Consider the following 18,691-nt stretch of genomic DNA (forward strand, 5'->3'; position numbering starts at 1 on the left):
AATTGATGTGCATCTCCCTCGCCCATTGATTAGCCTCGTCGATGTGAAACTTTCTCCTTTGTCCTCTCCACATAACCTCCATCATGTTATTCTATTCCACCCATAGTGCTATATCCATGGCTCACACTCATGTATCACGTGAAAGTTGAAAAAAGTTTGAGATTACTAAAGTATGAAACAATTTCTTGGCTTGTCATCGGGTATGCATGATGAGAGCATTCTTGTGTGACAAAAATGGAGCATGACCAAACTATATGATTTTGTAGGGATGAACTTTCTTTTGCCATGTTATTTTGAGAAGACACGATTGCTTAGTTAGTATGCTTGAAGTATTATTATTTTCATGTCAATATTAAAATTTTGTCTTGAATCTTTCGGATATGAATATTCATGCCACAATAAAGAACATTGAGAATTATGCTAGGTAGCATTCCACATCAAAAAGTCTGTTTTTATCATTTACCTACTCGAGGACGAGCAGGAATTAAGCTTGGGGATGCTTGATACGTCTCCAACATATCTATAGTTTTTGATTGTCCCATGCTATTATATTATCTATTTTGGATGTTAATGGGCTTATTTATACACTTTTATATTATTTTTGGGACTAACCTACTAACCCAAGGCCCAGTGCAAATTGGTGTTTTTTTGCCTAGTTCAGTGTTTCACAGAAAAGGAATATCAAACGGAATCCAAACGGAATGAAACCTTCAGGAGAGTTATTTTTGGAACAAACGTGATCCAGGGGACTTGGAGTGGACGGCAGGAAATCAACGAGGAGGCCACGAGGTAGGGAGGCGTGCCTGCCCCCCTAGGCGCGCCCCCACCCTCGTGGGCCCCTCATGGATCCACCGACCTACTTCTTCCTCTTATATATATATATATCCATATACCCCCAAAACATCCAGGAGCACCACGAAACCCTATTTCCACCGCCGCAACCTTCTGTACCCAAGAGATCCCATCTTGGGGCCTGTTTCGGAGCTCCGCCGGAGGGGGAATCGATCACGGAGGGCTTCTACATCAACACCATAGCCTCTCCGATGATGTGTGAGTAGTTTACCTCAAACCTTCAGGTCCATAGTTATTAGCTAGATGGCTTCTTCTCTCTCTTTGGATCTCAACACAAAGTTCTCCTCGATCTTCTTGGAGATCTATTCGATGTAACTCTTTTTGCGGTGTATTTTTCGAGATCCGATGAATTGTGGGTTTATGATCAAGCTTATCTATGACCAATATTTGATTCTTCTCTGAAATCTTTTTATGTATGATTGGTTATCTTTGCAAGTCTCTTCGAATTATCAGTTTGGTTTGGCCTACTAGATTGATCTTTCTTGCAATGGAAGAAGTGCTTAGCTTTGGGTTCAATCTTGCGGTGTCCTTTCCCAGTGACAGCAGGGGCAGCAAGGCACATATTTTATTGTTGCCATATCCCTCTACATCATGTCATCTTGCCTAATGCGTTACTCTATTCTTATGAACTTAATACTCTAGATGCATGCTGGATAGCGGTCGATGTGTGGAGTAATAGTACTAGATGCAGAATCATTTCGGTCTAATTGTCGTGGACATGATGCCTATATACATGATCATGCCTAGATATTCTCATAATTATGCACTTTTCTATCAATTGCTCCACCAGTAGAAAACAGGGCTATGGTCCAGGCCGGCTCAGCCCATTAGTTCAGTCTAGAACCGGGACTAATGTGAGCATTGGTCCCGGTTCAGTCTAGAACCGGGACTAATGTGAGCATTGGTCCCGGTTCGTGCGGCTAAGGCATTAGTCCCGGTTCACTCGGGCCCTTTAGTCCCGGTTTAAGACATGAACCGGGACTAAAGGGTGCGATGACCTTTAGTCCCGATTCGTGCCTCAAACCGGGACTAAAGATTAGACCTTTAGTCCCGGTTTGAGGCACGAACCGGGACTAATGGGGTTGAGACCTTTAGTCCCGGTTCGTGCCACGAACTGGCACTAAAGGTCCCATTTTCAAACTCTACCCCCCTCCCCCGGTGGATCGCCTTTTCAGTTTTAAAAAAAATAAAAGAAAATAATGGAATTGTCAAAAAAATAAAAGAAAATAAGTTTCTCATGTGATCATGTGATATGTGGTCTAATGTTGGGGAAATATTGCAAATGTGAATTTTGACTTTATTTGCAAAATCTCTCTGAAATTTGTAAAAATGGGCATAACTTTTGCATACTAACTCGGATGAAAAAGTTTTTTATATGAAAAATCATCTACTCGAAAAGTTACATCCAAATTTAACAGGGGGGGATCCCGTTAAACATTTTCAAAATCCTCAAAAACCTAATAGAAAAAAGTTACGGGGCTTTTAAGATCTAGAGTGGAAAAAATTGAAAAATATTCAAACAGTGGGCAAAGTGTGGTCAAACAATGGTCAAACTAATTATTCTAGAATATTAGTGTTACTAAATAATAATTTTAGTTATTTCAATTTTGGTCAAATCTGGTCAAACTGTGGTCAAACTGTGGTCAAACTATGGTCAAACTAATTATTCAAGAAATATTAGTGTTACTAAATAATTATTGTTTTTTAAAACAATAGTTTCAAACTCAAACAGTGAAATGTGTCACTTCATGCTCAAGCAAAATTCCTGAAGGTTAATAGGATTGACATCTTACTATTGTCAGGAAAACAACAAGTGCAGACTTGGAGCGAGGGAGAATAGAACCCGGAAGTTAAGCGTGCTCAGGCTGGGGGAGGGGGAGGATGGGTGACCGTTCGAGTAGTTAGATGATTTGGAATGATGAGGGGTGATTAGAGGATAAATTGAGAAGTGATGAGGGGTGGTGATTACAGACTAGAGGTTAAAATAATTCAGAAGTTTGAAAATAAAAAAAATTCAAAAAAAAATTCATCATAAAATTTCCTTTAGTCCCGGTTGGTGTTACCAACCGGGACTAAAGGTGGAGCTCCACGTGGCCGCGCCCTTTAGTCCCGGTTCAGGAACCGGGACTAAAGGCCCTTACGAACCGGGACTATAGGCCCTTTTTCTACCAGTGACCAGTGCTCGACAGTAATTTGTTCACCCACTGTAATACTTATACTATCCTGAGAGAAGCCACTAGTGAAACCTATGGCCCCCGGGTCTATCTTTTATCATATAAGTTTCCCATCTATTTTATTTTGCAATCTTTACTTTCAATCTATATCATAAAAATATCAAATATATTTATCTTATTATTACTATCTCTATCAGATCTCACTCTCGTAAGTGACCGTGAAGGGATTGACAACCCCTTTATCGCGTTGGTTGCGAGGTTCTTATTTCTTTGTGTAGGTACGAGGGACTTGCGTGTAGTCTCCTACTGGATTGATACCTTGGTTCTCAAAAACTGAGGGAAATATTTATGCTACTTTGCTGCATCACCCTTTCCTCTTAAAGGGAAAACCAACGCACTGCTCAAGAGGTAGCAGTCTTCAATGGGATGTCAAATTGGAGGGTGTGCAGTCAGAAACTCGCATGGGCACGCACCTGCCCAGCGGTGCTAGCTGCCCGATTGCCTTGCGACCCACAAAGTTATTGGATCCCACACGAGGGCACAACAAGTTTTAAGTTACAGTTTCTGAAACTTACGATTTAGTCAGTCAGTGGTTTGAAACTTACATTTTTTTCCGAAACATACCAAGTTTCACAAGTCGAAACTTAACAAAGTATGAAAAACTCGTTAAAACGTAATCAGAATGCATCTCATTTGAAACCCTCATCATAAAAAACACAAATATTCAAACGAATTTATACTTTTGGTTCAAGATATGAAAGACTGAAAATTGGAAGCCAAAAGAAAAGAGGGTGTCCTACAAACCCTGTGCTGCAAATCCCGTCCTGGTGTGCAGTATAATGTTTTGAAGTTCAGGGTTGTGTCTTAAACATATTGGTAAGGTTGGTTTTCTTTTTTAAAAAAACTTCATATCTATTCATCAACCATTAAGGTAGGACAAAGAACATCAGAAGTAAAAAATACATCCACGTCTATAGACCACCTAGCGACGACTACAAGCATTGGAGCAAGCCAAAAGTGCGCCGCCGTCATCGCCCCTCCCTCATCGGAGCGGCCAAACCTTGTTGTAGTAGACAGTTGAAAAGTCGTCGTGCTAAGACCCTATAAAATCAGTGCATCAGAACAACAACCGCCGCCAATGAAGAGAAGTGTAGATTGAAAGGATCCAACCTATAGACACACAAACACACGAGAACGAAGATCGGATCCACATCCACATGAATCCACCAAAGACAAACGCCCACAGAATCCCACGAGATCCACCAGAGAAAAACCTACACACGCCCTCTGACGATGCTAGAAACATCACCAGAACGGGGGCTAGACGAGGAGGACCTTATTCCATATACATAGAGCTGATGACGCCTCACATATCTGAGCAGGACACAAACCCTAAAAAACTCAAAGAAACATAAAAAACGGAGCCCCCCACCAACAATGGCCAGGATCCATGGCGCCTCCATGGTCTTATGACCACATGAGACGTGGTAGATCGGCGGTGACGCCTGCGGGGAGGCAAGAGAAACCCTATCACGTTGGGTGTAGGGTATGAGCGACCGCCGTGTGCTAGTCGACTAGTTTCTACGTATTGGTGAGGTTGGTTTAACGGTGAGCTTATCTTGAACGAAAAATATAATCCTTGTCAAAAAATGTACCCCATCTAAAAAACCAAGCAAATATAATCCAATTTAATTTGGAAGCACTGGTCTTTTCCTCAGTCCATTCATGCCGCTGTTGAATATTCTATGTATGTGCGTGTTCATCGAAGTCTAATATGAGACTACAATTAGCCTCTAGTAACATCCCCTATAAATAATGTAGATGCAAAAATAACTAACATTTGCATTTCCAAGGCCAAAAACACACCTCCAATAGATGATGTAAATGAAAAAAAGTTACATCTTCATTCCAGGAGAGGTAAAATACAACATGTGGAGATGCAAATTTGTATCGCCACCTACAAGAGATGTAAAATCGGCGGCCACGCGCCAACCACCCAACTGGCTTCACTTCCTTTCCCCCATCCCATTCTTCTTCCTCCCACCTCCTGCTGCATTGTCGTCGCCGCCGGCCCACCAACCACGCCATGCCACCACCTCCTGCGCTAGATCCGCTGCTCCTCCCTCGCCGCCCAACGCTCCTCCGCCGCCGCTCCGCCATTGATCATCGGCCTGATCCCCATTGCTGCCACCCTGATTCGCCGCCTCCGCCAACCAGACGCGGCTCCACTGCCGCTCGGACTCTCCCCCTATTTGCATTGTCCCGCCGCCACCCTGATCGCACTGCCGTACCGCCATCCCGACGCCACTGCCCTGATTCGCATTGCCGCACTGCCGTCCCAACGTCGCCACCCTACCGTTGCCGCGCCGATTCGTCCGCCGCATGACAGCCACCACCCCGCTGTCGCCATGCTGCCGAACAAGCTCTCAAAGATCAAGACGGGATTCTTTGACGTGCGGGCAATGCCATCTGGCAAATTGAAGGCTGCGTTCTCCAACGCCGGCCGCCGCTTCTAGCTCGGCACCTACACCACTGTCGCCATGGTCGCGCGTGCATACAACATGGAAGTGTGGCGGGCCGGGAGGCCGAAGACGGACCTCAACTTCCTGGAGATTGAGACCGGGGCGGATGCGGAGTTCCTCGTCCCTGAGGGCATTAAGACGGACGAGATAAAGAAGATGAACAAGAGGCCGGCCATTGCGTTGGTCCCGGTGATAGCGACGAGGCGGCGATAGCGAGGTTTGCGCGGGAGCATCCGGAGTATGTCCAGGCCGAGCAGAAGTACTTATAGAAGCGCGATACCGAGCAGCAGAATAAGGGGGTGAAGGAGGACAAGGCCGGCCCCTCGACGGTGGTCCACGTTGAGTCCTTCGAGGAGGACGATAAAGAGTTCTAGGGGCCCTCGGAAGAGGACAAGGAGGAGTACTGGATGCCCTCAGACGATGAGTAGTTTGAAGTAGTCATTTATTTTATATTTTTAATTAGAATTATGTTTGAGTATGTCTGAAATGAAATAGTAGTCAAAGTTTCTAGTTTTTTACATCTTCACTTTGAACCATCTATTGGAGTTGCACTTTTACATCTTCAATATGCATCATCTGATGAAGTTGCCTCTTTTTTAAAGATGTAAAATGCATTTTTTGATGATGTAAATTTTACATCTATTGGTTTTACAACTTCAAATTTGCATCATCTATTGAAGATGCTCGCATATGATCTCCGTTCGTCATTGTCCAACATCACAGCTTGTCTTCCGCCGGCAATAGGCTATGGATTTGTATACGTCATATCAGAGATGATGGAATAAGAAAACTTTCGGTGACCTAAAAGAATCTGGGTTAATGAGATCCTAAGGCATGTCATGGATATGTTAATGAGACGACGCTTAGCGAACACGGCCCGGGTAACCCGCCTTACCGGAGCACGACCACGAGGTAGCGCCAAACCAGATGGCGCCGCCGGTGGCTTAGCTATGATGCAAAGTGGTTGTAGTCCGTGAAGAAGGACGACCGAACAAATTTGAATTGTTCCTTGATTCATTGACTAACTTACTGGCCATCCTCATCTCCCCCATGTTGTTCCCACTGGCACGCAGTTCCACTTGAGCTAGCTAAGTCCACATGTATATTTGATTTGCATGCTATAGGATATGCAAGACCCAATAGTTTACATGAACTCACTTGTACGTTCATGTTGCACAAATTTGATCATTCGAGAGGAGAATTAACTATTTTTTGCCCGAAAAAATACACACTCTGTTCCGAAATATAAGATGTTTTGTCAATTCGATTTAAACTGGCAAAACTACTTATACTTGGAAACAGATGTAGTACTAATTAACTTACTGTAAACAATAGTAGTTGTCCTACAGCACAAGTCACACAATTTGTTGCACAAATATGATTATTTTAAAATTTCTCGTTGGACCAAAAGATTTCCAAAGAATAAGTAGACAAAACATGATCTCTAGACGACGGGTGCAAGCAAGTTAGTCGTGCGAGCGAGCGAGCGACGGACGAGACGAGGCATGGGCCAGCCATGTCCAGGTGCAAGCCCAAGGACATTGCACCACTCATTTACGAGGCACCCTTGAGAAAAATCTAGAAGGTGTGGGAACGTATCAAGGACAATGCTTGGATTTTAAAGATAAGGCCGGACACTGTGGTATCCAGTGGCGGAGTCAGGAAATGTGGATCAGGAGGGCCAAGTGCCGTCAAAGTAGGTTAAGGAGGGCCAAAGCATAGGAAAATAGACTTTTAGCATCAAAATATTGCTAATTATGCACTGTTCATCAGTGAATTAGCAGCAAATTCCCAATGTCAGGGGGGGCCAGGGCCCCTGCTGGTCCCCCTGTCTCCGCCACTGGTGGTATCCATCAACCAAATAAGGGAATTCTTTATCCTTTGGATGCTTGTGCATGACGTCAATCCTGCCGAGCACACCAAGGACGACATCATATGGAAGCACACGACTAATGGGCAATACTCGGCCGCCTCCGCATATAAGGCGCAATTCTTGGGCATGGTTAACTCTCCCATGGAGCAAATGGCGTGGAAGGCTTAGGCACCGTCAAAGGTCAAGTTCTTTGCTTCGCTTGCTTTACAAGACCGGATTTGGTTGGCGGGTAGCTTGGACAAGAGCAGGATGCAAAACTGTGGTCGTTGCCTTCTCGTGGGAGGGAGCAAGAAACAGTGGCTCACCTTTTCTTCAAGGGCCGCTACACCATCAGGCTTTGGAGATTGGTCATCGACAAGCTGAGTCTGGACCATATCGATGCTTCTACTTGGCACTTAGAAGCCTCGGTCATGGATTGATGGGCGAACAGGACCAACTTGGGCACCCCCAGCAGGAAGGGGATGGCCTCTCTCACAATGCACGTTTCATGGACCATCTAGAACGGAGAGGAACGCACGAGTCTTCCATCACATGAGCGCGCCGCCGCCGATCCTACTCAACAACATTCTTACCGAGGCTAGACATTGGGTTAAGGCGGGAGCTAAGAAGCTAGGGGACATTTTAGTACGTGAGTAATTGTCATGTGACATGTTACGGTGGGTTGTAAACAAACAAACTCTATTTCTCTCTTAATTAATTGATGAGGCAAATATTTTGTCACCGTTATAAAAAAATGTCCACGCGCCTGGGCGTTGTAGGAACAAACTGACGCTTAACATGCTGAATAGGAGGTCACCTGACGACTTCTACGAATTCAGAGTGGATCCTCCATAGAAGGCTTCGAATTAATTAGGCCAGGCCCATTAACAATTCAAATCTGGCTAGCCCATCACACGTGCATTTGTGCTTGTGATGTCCTCCGTGCCTCCGTTCTATATTATATATTAGTACATCTATTTGGGCAACAATTAATATAAGACAGAGGGAGTAGCTTCCAAGTGTCCAGACTAGATATCCTAAAAAGAGTGTCCAAACTATTTAGATTGGTCAACTCAAAATAAAATCACTTAGAATTTTCATTAAAATTATATCAGTTCTGCAATTGTATACTAAATAGTCCCTCCGTTTACAAATATAAGATGTTCTAACTTTTTTGTGAATTGAATGTACATAGACACATTTTGGTGTGTTTGTTTACTCATTTCCGTCTATATATAGTTCATATTGAAATATCTAAAACATATTATATTTGTTAATTGAGGGAGCATTTACTAAAAATAACGATGAAAGTGGTATCTTGGAGACTATGTCCATATTTTAGAACGACATCAAGCTGTAGTTAACTCAGTATATATGAAAAATTAACAATCGAAAATTAGTGGAGTAAAAATACTCCACTAAGTTTTACTCGGCCAGATACTCCTCTATGTTTTAGGGATCAGCTAGAGTTGCTCTAACGGATATAACGAATCCGGTAGGTGCGGTTTAGGGGAGTAAAACCGAATGTTCACTACTGTGCTTTTTGACGAGATGCTCTAAACCTCTGACTATCCGCGAATCGTCGCTAAAACCATCCCATTTTTGCCGCCAAAACACATTCCTTGAAATGGCACACTTTTTTTTTTGAAGGAAAGAAGGGCTTCGCACCCCTCCGATTTTCATTACTGAAAACCATAACATTCAAAGCTACACGGACAAACTAAAAAGAATAGAAAAAAGGACAAACGGCAATGAAGCTACTCCCAGCTCAGGCTGGGATAGGGGCACACGAAGTGAGAACGCATCATACAGGGGGCTATAGTTGGCGTGCCTTAGCGTACGAACTAGGAGCTTTCGACTTTGAAGCAACAAGTCACCCTTGGAAATTCTGTAGAGATAATATTTGATATACAGCCTGCCCAAACTAATCATCCTTGGAGCACATGGCGCCACAGAAGGTTATTCCCTTGGTGCATATTGTATCCTCTGGCAGTTTATGGGATAATTGCCTTCCCCTGAAACTTGTTCTTCGTGATAGATTCATGGCATGTTACGCTGGACGCCAATCATGGACGATTGAACGGCCTCGGCGACATCTATTTCCTTCTCCATTTTTTGTGCTTTGACTTGTCCGTTTAGCCACGTCTGAATCAGTTGATAACTGAGGCGGTTGTATTGAGACGGTAGTTAGCACATGCATCTGCACATAGATAACAGGTTGTCACACGTCGACATGCACCCAAGACTACGTAACCGGCCGGCCGGCATATGTATAAATACAAGGATTTTGAGAACATATACACATCATCCGTCCATTACCTCGACATAGATTGCTAGTACTGAAACATTCTTGTCCGTAGCCACTTAATTGGAGCTTAATTTGATCGTGCAATTGGTTAAGGTCCATGGCGATCAGGTCTTTGCTGCTCCCTCTGGCCCTGCTGGCTCTCGCAGCTTGCTCGGCGGCGGTGGCTAACCTAGAGATCGGCTTCTATAGCAAGACATGCCCAGACGCCGAGAAAATCGTCCGCGAGGAAATGATCAAGATCATCGCTGCCGCGCCCAGCCTCGCTGGTCCGCTCCTCCGTCTCCATTTCCACGACTGTTTTGTCAGGGTACGTTACTTTGCCTGTTCTCGTATTACTGCTGCTATTGATCATGAATTGCATGCTTACATGCAACGTAAATTAAATTGCACGGTTGTGACGCATCTGTCCTCCTCGAATCCACCGAAGGCAACGTGGCGGAGAAGGACGCCAAGCCGAACAAGAGCCTGCGAGGGTTTGGCTCGGTGGAGCGGGTGAAGGCCAAGCTCGAGGCTGCGTGCCCGGGCATCGTCTCCTGCGCCGATGTGCTCACCCTCATGTCCCGCGACGCCGTCGTGCTGGCCATGGGCCCCTTCTGGCCAGTGGCGTTGGGAAGGAGAGACGGAAGGGTGTCCAGTGCCACGGAGGCCAGCAAAGAGTTGCCCCAGCCTCCGGCAACGTCCCTCTGCTCACCAAGATCTTTGCCTCCAAGGGCCTAGACCTCAAGGACCTCGTCGTGTTCTCCGGCGCCCACACGCTCGGCACGGCGCACTGCCCGTCTTTCGCTGACCGGCTCTACAACAGCACCGGCGAGAACGATGCCTATGGCGTCGTCGACCCGTCTCTGGACAGCGAGTACGCCGACAAGCTAAGGCTCAAGTGCAAGAGCGTTGATGACCGTACTATGCTGTCGGAGATGGACCCCGGGAGCTTCAAGACCTTCGACACCAGCTACTACCGCCACGTCGCCAAGCGGAGGGGCCTCTTCCGCTCCGATGCCGCGCTCCACTTCGACAACACCACCAGGGATTACGTCCAGCGCATCGCCACCGGCAAGTTCGACGGCGAGTTCTTTAAGGACTTCAGCGCGTCCATGATCAAGATGGGCGACGTGGGTGTGCTCACCGGAGCCGAGGGAGAGATCAGGAAGAAGTGCTACGCCCCCAACTAGCGTCTGTTGATTTTTAGTTAGTTGTTATAACTGCACTGCATCTCTGTCTGATATTATCTACTGTAGTGTGATGTATTATTGTCAGTGGTATTTAGTAAATTATTTCGTCGCCAAGGTCCATGGTCTTAGCTACGTACATGCTACACAAATGCATGTATGGCAGTATTGTTTTCTTGTGTCATTGTGTGCTGTGCACATAAACCTAGCTAACTGATCAAGGATAGCAAGTCATCTTTAGCGGAATGAAAAGATATAAGTCCACTTAGGATAGTACTCCCTCTGTAAATTTAAATGCTCTTATATTTCTTTACGGAGGGAGTAAGTCAATCACTGTTTTGGAGTTCAAGGTTGAGTCTTAAACATAGTGGTAAGTTGAAAGCTGTACAGTGGACTTATCTCTAATGAAAATATAATCCTTATAAAAAATGAACCTTGCCTGAGAAAACAAATGAGTATAATCCAATTTAATTTGGAAACACTAGTGTGTTTTCCTAAGTCTATACATGGCGCTGTTTAATTAAAGAAAGTTCTTATTCTATGTAAGTACGTCACGGTGTAAGGCCTCCTTTAGTTTTACATGAATTTTGTAAGAATTTTGTAGGATAGGATTTCTATAGAAAACATTTCCTTTTGAGTCATTTGCTTTGTATGGATGAATTCCTATTCGTATGTAAAATTGGTTTCTATTCAAAGGAAAAAAATAGCTAGGACCTAATGAAAAATATTCATATCCTACGGACCAAATGATTTCTTTTCTATAAAAAGTGATATACATGGCATCCCATTTACGATGACTTTTCTATATTCCTATAATTAATATTGAGATAATTCATGACGAGATAATTCATAATAATGAGATAATTCATACTGCATTATTGCTGAGTCAACACTTCCAATTCCATATTGCACTTCTCTAATAATAAGATAATTCATAACGCAAACCAGTTGGGAGTTTCCCTAGGTAGCAACGATGTTGAAGTTGCTAAGTCCGTTAATGATCTCTTGGACCTTGAAGCGGAGCGCGCTTTAGAGATGATTAGAAATCTAGCGGCTGTTAAACCTATGAACGATTCTGATGTAGATGCTTTGGGGGTAAATGTGCTTGATAGCTTTTGTGCGGATCTGGCACCATCTCTTCCTGAGAATGAGGAAGATGAATATTCTACTTCCCCAAGTGATTCCATTATTGCTGAGTCCCAGGTGGAGGTGCCCACCGAGCTTGGTTGTGGGGACCGGGTAGAGGACCAAAATAGACCTAAACGCAAGTGGAATTGTAGGATTTATCCGGCGTCAGCCGTGCGTAGAAGTGCTAGGATCCGAACTGCTAAAAAATTTCATCATGAAATATGAAAGGAATTTTCTGGAATAGCGGAGGTCTTAAGGAGTTGGCTAAAAGAAGATTTTTAGCGGATGCCACTATTGAGGACAAATTGGATTTTATTGCCCTTTCAGAAACTAGAAGGGACAATTTCACCCCCCCTCCCAATTCCTTAGTACTCTATCGGGAGGGGTGGACTTTGATTGGCATTGTTTACCTCCAAGAGGAAGATCCGGTGGGATCTTACTTGGGGTGAATTGTTATTCGTTGGAAGCTAGGAATGTCATAATGGGAGACTTTGCGGTTAAGTTTCGGGTTCAGTCAAAGGCTGATGAGTTTAATTGGGCTTTGGTGGCGGTATATATGGAGCCGCGCAACCAGGAGTTAAACCAGATTTTTTTTTGGCGGATTTACTACGTATTTGTGGTAATGAGCAACTCCTCATCCTGGTTGGGGGTGATTTTAACATTATCCGTAGACGGGAGGAAAAAAACAATGATAACTTTGACAACAGATGGTCGTTCATGTTTAATACAATTATAGAAAGTCTAGATCTTCGAGAGATTGAGCTTTCTGGTAGGAAGTTCACTTGGGCCAATACTTTACCGGTTCCGACCTTTGAGAAATTAGACTGGGTCCTAGCGAGCGTCGAATGGGAACATAAGTTTCCCCTTGTGACAGTCCAAGCGCTTTCTCGCGCAATCTCCGATCATACCCCTCTGTTGGTTGACTCAGGAGAGCCAACGCATGTGGGGAACAAGAGTACGTTTTCTTTCGAATCGGCGTGGTTTGAAAGAGAAGGGTTCCTGGATCTAATAGCAAGAGAATGGGCTAAAGATTCAGGAGGAAGAACGAGTGTTGAGCGGTGGCAAAATAAGATCAGGCACTTGAGGCAATTCTTGTGGGGCTGGGCTAAAAATCTTAGTGGGTTATATAAGGCGGAGAAAGAAAGGCTCCTGATGCTGATTCAATCCCTAGACTTAAAAGTTGAGTCCTCCATATTAGATACCAGAGAACTGGAAACTAAAGTAGAGGTGGAGTTAAGATTGAAAGAACTGCTCCGTGAAGAGGAATTGAAGTGGGCTTTGCGAGCTAAAGTTCACAAAATCGTCTAAGGAAATGACAACACGCAATTCTTCCACATGATTGCCAATGGCAAGCACCGAAAGAAGCGAATATTTCAGCTTGAGAAGACAAGGGAACGATTTTAGGGCAGGAGAATCTTAAGTTATATATCACCAATTACTACAGGCAACTGTTTGGGCCTCCTGAGGACAATTTTGTTTCTTTGGATGAGTCGAGGGTTGAGGATGTCCCTCGGCTTGCAGTTGACGAGAATGACAGGTGTTTGAAGCAATATCCCAAATGAAAAATAATAAAGCTCCAGGCCCGAATGGTTTCCCGGCGGAGTTCTATAAAAAATGTTGGCACATCATAAAGGGGGACTTGCTCCCGATGTTCCAGGATTTCTTCTTGGGACAGTTGTAGTTGTTCCACTTGAATTACGGCACTAAAACCCTGCTTCCTAAGAAAACAGAGGATATGAGGATTGTGCAATTTAGGCTGATCCGTCTTCTTAACGTTAGCTTTAAGATCTTTACCAAAGTTGGGACTACCAGGATTACACAGACTGCGCATTCTGTGGTGCAGCCGTCCCAAACCGCTTTCATGCCGGACAGGAACATCCTAGAAGGGGTTGTGGTTTTGCATGAAATGCTCCATGAAATCCGCACGAAAAACTAGATGGGGTGGTTTTCAAAGTGGATTTTGAGAAGGCGTGCGACAGGGTAAAATGACCATTTCTTCAACAAGCTTTGTGCATGAAAGAATTTGATCAGGCCTGGAGAGACCAGGTAGACTCGATCATGCAAAAGGGGGTGTTGGAATCAGAGTAAATGATGACATAGATCATTATTTCCAGACGCACAAGGGTCTGTGACAAGGAGATACGATGTCGCCGATCCTGTTCAACATTGTCGTTGATATGTTGACAATCCTAATTGGAAGGGCCAAGGAAGATGGTCAAGTAGGTGGCCTCGTCTCGCATTTAGTTGAAGGGGGAGTGTCTATCCTACAGTACGCGGATGATACTATCATCTTCATGGAGCATGATCTGGCTAAAGCGAGAAACATGAAGTTGGTTTTATGTTTGTTTGAACAATTATCGGGGTTGAAGATTAACTTCCACAAAAGTGAATTGTTCTGCTTTGGAAGAGCTAAAGAAGAACAACAAGCTTACAAAGAACTTTTCGGGTGTGAATTGGGATCTCTACCCTTCACGTATTTGGGTATACCAATCCACCATCGCAAGCTTTCTAACAAAGAGTGGAAGAGCATTGAGAACCGATTTGAGAAAAAACTGAGCTGCTGGAAGGGCAAGCTCATGTCATACGGAGGATGATTGATTTTGATTAATTCGGTTCTCACAAGTATGCATATGTTTTTATTGTCCTTTTTCGAAGTACCTGTCGGGGTACGAAAGAGGCTAGATTTCTATCGATCGCGATTCTTTTGGCAGAGCGACGATTTAAAAAGAAAGTACAAACTTGCTAAATGGGATATCATCTATAGGCCAAAAGACCAAGGGGGTCTAGGCATTAAAAATTTAGAGGTGAAGAACAGATGTCTTCTCAGCAATTGGCTGTATAAGTTATCATTAGAGACGGATGGCACATGGGCACAGATTCTTCGTAATAAGTACCTACAGTCCAAAACCTTGCCTAGGTGATGGTAAGACCGACTGATTCGCCTTTTTGGAAGGGACTCATGCGAGTAAAAGAAGCCTTTTTCAATAGGAAAAAATTTGTAGTTGGCAATGGTACTTACACAAGATTCTGGGAGGATACATGGCTAGGGGAGACGCCCCTTGCAATTCAATACCCTTCTCTCTATAGTATTGTTCAGCGAAGAGACGCTTACATTGCAACAGTACTACAGTCAAATCCTCTTAATATTCAATTCAGGAGAACGCTAGTGGGGCAACGTTGGGAAGCTTGGCTCCATCTTGTGAGAAGATTGATGGACATCCAACTCTCCCAACAGCCAGATCACTTACACTGGAAACTAGCTAACAATGGGGAGTTTTCGGTTAAATCCATGTATTTGGATATTATCAACACTAGCGTTATTCCTAATTCGAAGCATGTCTGGAAAGTCAAAGTGCCTTTAAAAATCAAAGTGTTTATGTGGTTTGTCCATGAACAGGTTATCTTCACTAAAGACAATGTGGCAAAACGCAATTGGTTGGGTTCTGAAAGATGTAGTTTTTGTGATAGTGATGAATCAATCAAACACCTCTTTCTCGATTGCCCACCGGCAAAGATTTTGTGGAGCTCGGCCCACATAGCTTTTAATATTTCTCCTCCAAATTCCATCAACACGTTATTTGGGACGTGGTAAGATGGGATTGACGTAGTAACTTCGAGGCATATCCGTGTAGGAGTATGTGCTTTGCTATGGGCAATTTGGAACTGCAGAAATGATTTGGTTTTTAATAGAACAACGAATATTCATTTCTTGCAGGTTATCTACAGGGCCACTGAACTTATCCATATGTGGTCGCTACTCACTCCGACGGAGGCCAGGGAGCATTTGGTTACTGGATCTATCCGATGGGAGATGGTAGCTCGGGATTTATTCAACCGGTTTGGATGGCGGTCATGTAATAGGATAGGTGTTTAGTTTCCTATCTATTGTATTTTCCTGCCGGTTGTGGCTGTCTGGTTTTCTACTTTTGTGCTCTGTGTTGAGCCCAACCTTTTTTTGTTTGTTTGAGACTACAAGACTATTGTTGGATCTTTTGTTTTTTAATAATATGGCTGTATGCATCGTTCTGATGCAGAGGCCAGGGCAAACCCCCTTTTTGAAAAAAATCCTATAATTAATATTTTTATTCTGTGAAACAAAAGAGCCCTTATTTGAGACTAGGCCCCAGTTATTTTGGCCGATTCCCTCATAATCTTCATCTTAGGATCAACCCTCCATCCAGCTTCTCTCAGAATCTTGTATCCATATATTTTTTACAATCCTAGCTCTTCATATCCAAACTAGTTAGGATTGTAAAAAATGAATTTAAGGTTCTGGGAGAAGCTGGGTCCATTCTCAAGATTATGGGAGAATCAAGCAAAAGAACTGGGCCTACAAGTTAGCCCCTAAGGCATAACATCACAGCTTGTCTCCTATAGAGAATGATTTGGTGCATTGATAATTTATTGATCGTTCACTAGGCACATATATATAGGTACAAGGGGTGTGACTGGTATCTTGTCTCCTAAGATACACGTACATACAGACGGAGATAGACACTACATGTACTGCATACGAAACCTAGACCTACGTACATGTACACATGTTCAACACCCCCCCCCCCATAGTCGAAGCATCGCCGGTGACGCAGAGACTGGACTGAAAGCCCTCGAATGTCGAGGTGGGTAGTCCCTTCGTCATAACATCGGCGAACTGATGATCGGTGGGCACATGGAGAACGCGAACACGACCAAGTGCAATGTGCTCCCTGACGAAGTGGATGTCGAGCTCAATGTGCTTCGTCCGTCGGTGATGGACAGGGTTAGCAGCGGGGTACACTGCGGAGACGTTGTCACAGTAGACAAGCGTCGCCTTGGTAACCTCACAAAGCAACTCCTGAAGTAGCTGTCGTAGGCAAGAGCACTCCATGATGGCGTTGGCCACAGCCTGGTACTCAGCCTCGGCGCTCGATCGTGAGACCGTGGGTTGTCGTTTAGACGACCACGAAATCAGAGAGGGCCCAAGGTAGACGCAGTAGCCGGAAGTGGGGCGTCGAGTGTCGGGACACCCAGCCCAGTTGGCGTCGGAGTAGGCGACAAGGCTAGTGTCAGGTGATGCCGTCAGTGTAAGAGCCATGGTTGTGGTGCCACGTATATACCGAAGAATACATTTCACCAGACCCCAATGAGTGTCATGAGGAGCATGCATGTGGAGGCACACCTGCTGGACATCATACTGAATGTTCGGACGTGTCAGCGTGAGGTACTGAAGCACACCAACGATGGAGCGATAGAAGGGAGCGTCGGACGCCGGAGAGCCCTCGACGGTGGACACCTTAGCTTTTGTGTCGACGGGCATAGGAGCAAGCTTGCAGTTAAGCATGCTCGCTCGCTCTAGAAGCTCGTAGGTGTACTTTTGCTGGTACAGGAAGAAGCCAGTGGCCCGGCACACAACCTCGATGCCGAGGAAGTAGTGAAGAGCCCCCAAATCCTTGAGGGAGAACTCAGTGCCGAGGCGAGCTGTGATCTGCTGAAGGAGCGTTGGCAAGGATGCAGTCAGGATGATGTCATCGACGTACAGGAGGAGGTACGCGGTGGCGGGGCCCTGGTGATAAACAAACAGGGAGGCATCAGACCGTGTGGACTAGAACCCCTGCTGCTGAAGGAAGGCCGCGATCCACTAGTACCAGGCCCGAGGCGCCTGCTTCAGCCCGTAGAGAGACCGGGAGAGCAAGCACACGTTGTCCGGATAGTCGGTGTCGATGAAACCAGTAGGCTGCTGACAGAACACCTGCTCGTCGAGATGGTCATGCAAGAAAGCATTAGACACATCGAGCTGGTGGACTGGCCAGGCGCGAGAAACAACAAGCTGGAGGACATCGCGAATCGTGCCCGGTTTAACAACTAGGGCGAAGGTGTCGGTGAAGTCCACGCCGGCACGCTGGCGGAAGCCGCGCACCACCCGACATTGGCATGGGGAGGCCGCGGGACAAGCTGCCACATACGGTTGCGCTGCACGGCGTCAAACTCCTCAAGCATCGTAGCTAGCCAGTTCGGATCTTGAAGGGCTACGCAAGCGGAGGTGGGGAGCGGAGACGACGCCGAGGTAGACGCAGCACACGCGTACTCGCCTGACGAGTAGCGTGTGCTAGGACGAAGTGTCCCAGTCCGAGCCCGAGTGACCGCACCGGCGGCTGCGGAGGGGGCAGCAATGGGGGCAGCCATGGGGCATCAGTGGTGGCCATGCCGGGGGCGGCCGAGGGGGCCATGTCGACGGGGCTCGCGGCAGGGGCTGCGGCAGGTGGCGCGGCGACGGAGGCCTGATACGTCTCCAACGTATCTATAATTTTTGATTGTTCCATGCTATTATATTATCTGATTTGGATGTTAATGGGCTTTATTTTACACTTTTATGTTATTTTTGGGACTAACCTATTAACTGGAGGCCCAGCCCAAATTGCTGTTTTTTTGCCTATTTTAGTGTTTCCTAGAAAAGGAATATCAAACGGAGTCCAAACGGAATGAAACATTCGGGAGCGTTATTTTTGGAACAAACGTGATCTAGGAGACTTGGAGTGGACTCAAGAAACAATAGAGGAGGCCATGAGGCAGGGGGCGCACCCTCCACCCTCATGGGCTCCTCGTTGCTCCAACGATCTACTTCTTCCTCCTATATATATATATATATCCATATACCCCGCAAACATCCAGGAGCACCATGAAACCCTATTTCCACTGCTGCAACCTTCTGT

The 18,691-nt window shown here is 45.3% G+C and overlaps 1 pseudogene; it reads left to right on the forward strand.

Moving 5' to 3' along the window:
- Window positions 1-9,721: 9,721 nt before the first annotated feature.
- Window positions 9,722-11,181, forward strand: LOC125522458 (annotated as a pseudogene).
- The last annotated feature ends 7,510 nt before the right edge of the window (window positions 11,182-18,691 follow it).

Source organism: Triticum urartu, chromosome 7 (genome assembly GCF_003073215.2).
Source record: "Triticum urartu cultivar G1812 chromosome 7, Tu2.1, whole genome shotgun sequence".
In the NCBI taxonomy this organism is placed as follows: Eukaryota; Viridiplantae; Streptophyta; class Magnoliopsida; order Poales; family Poaceae; genus Triticum; species Triticum urartu.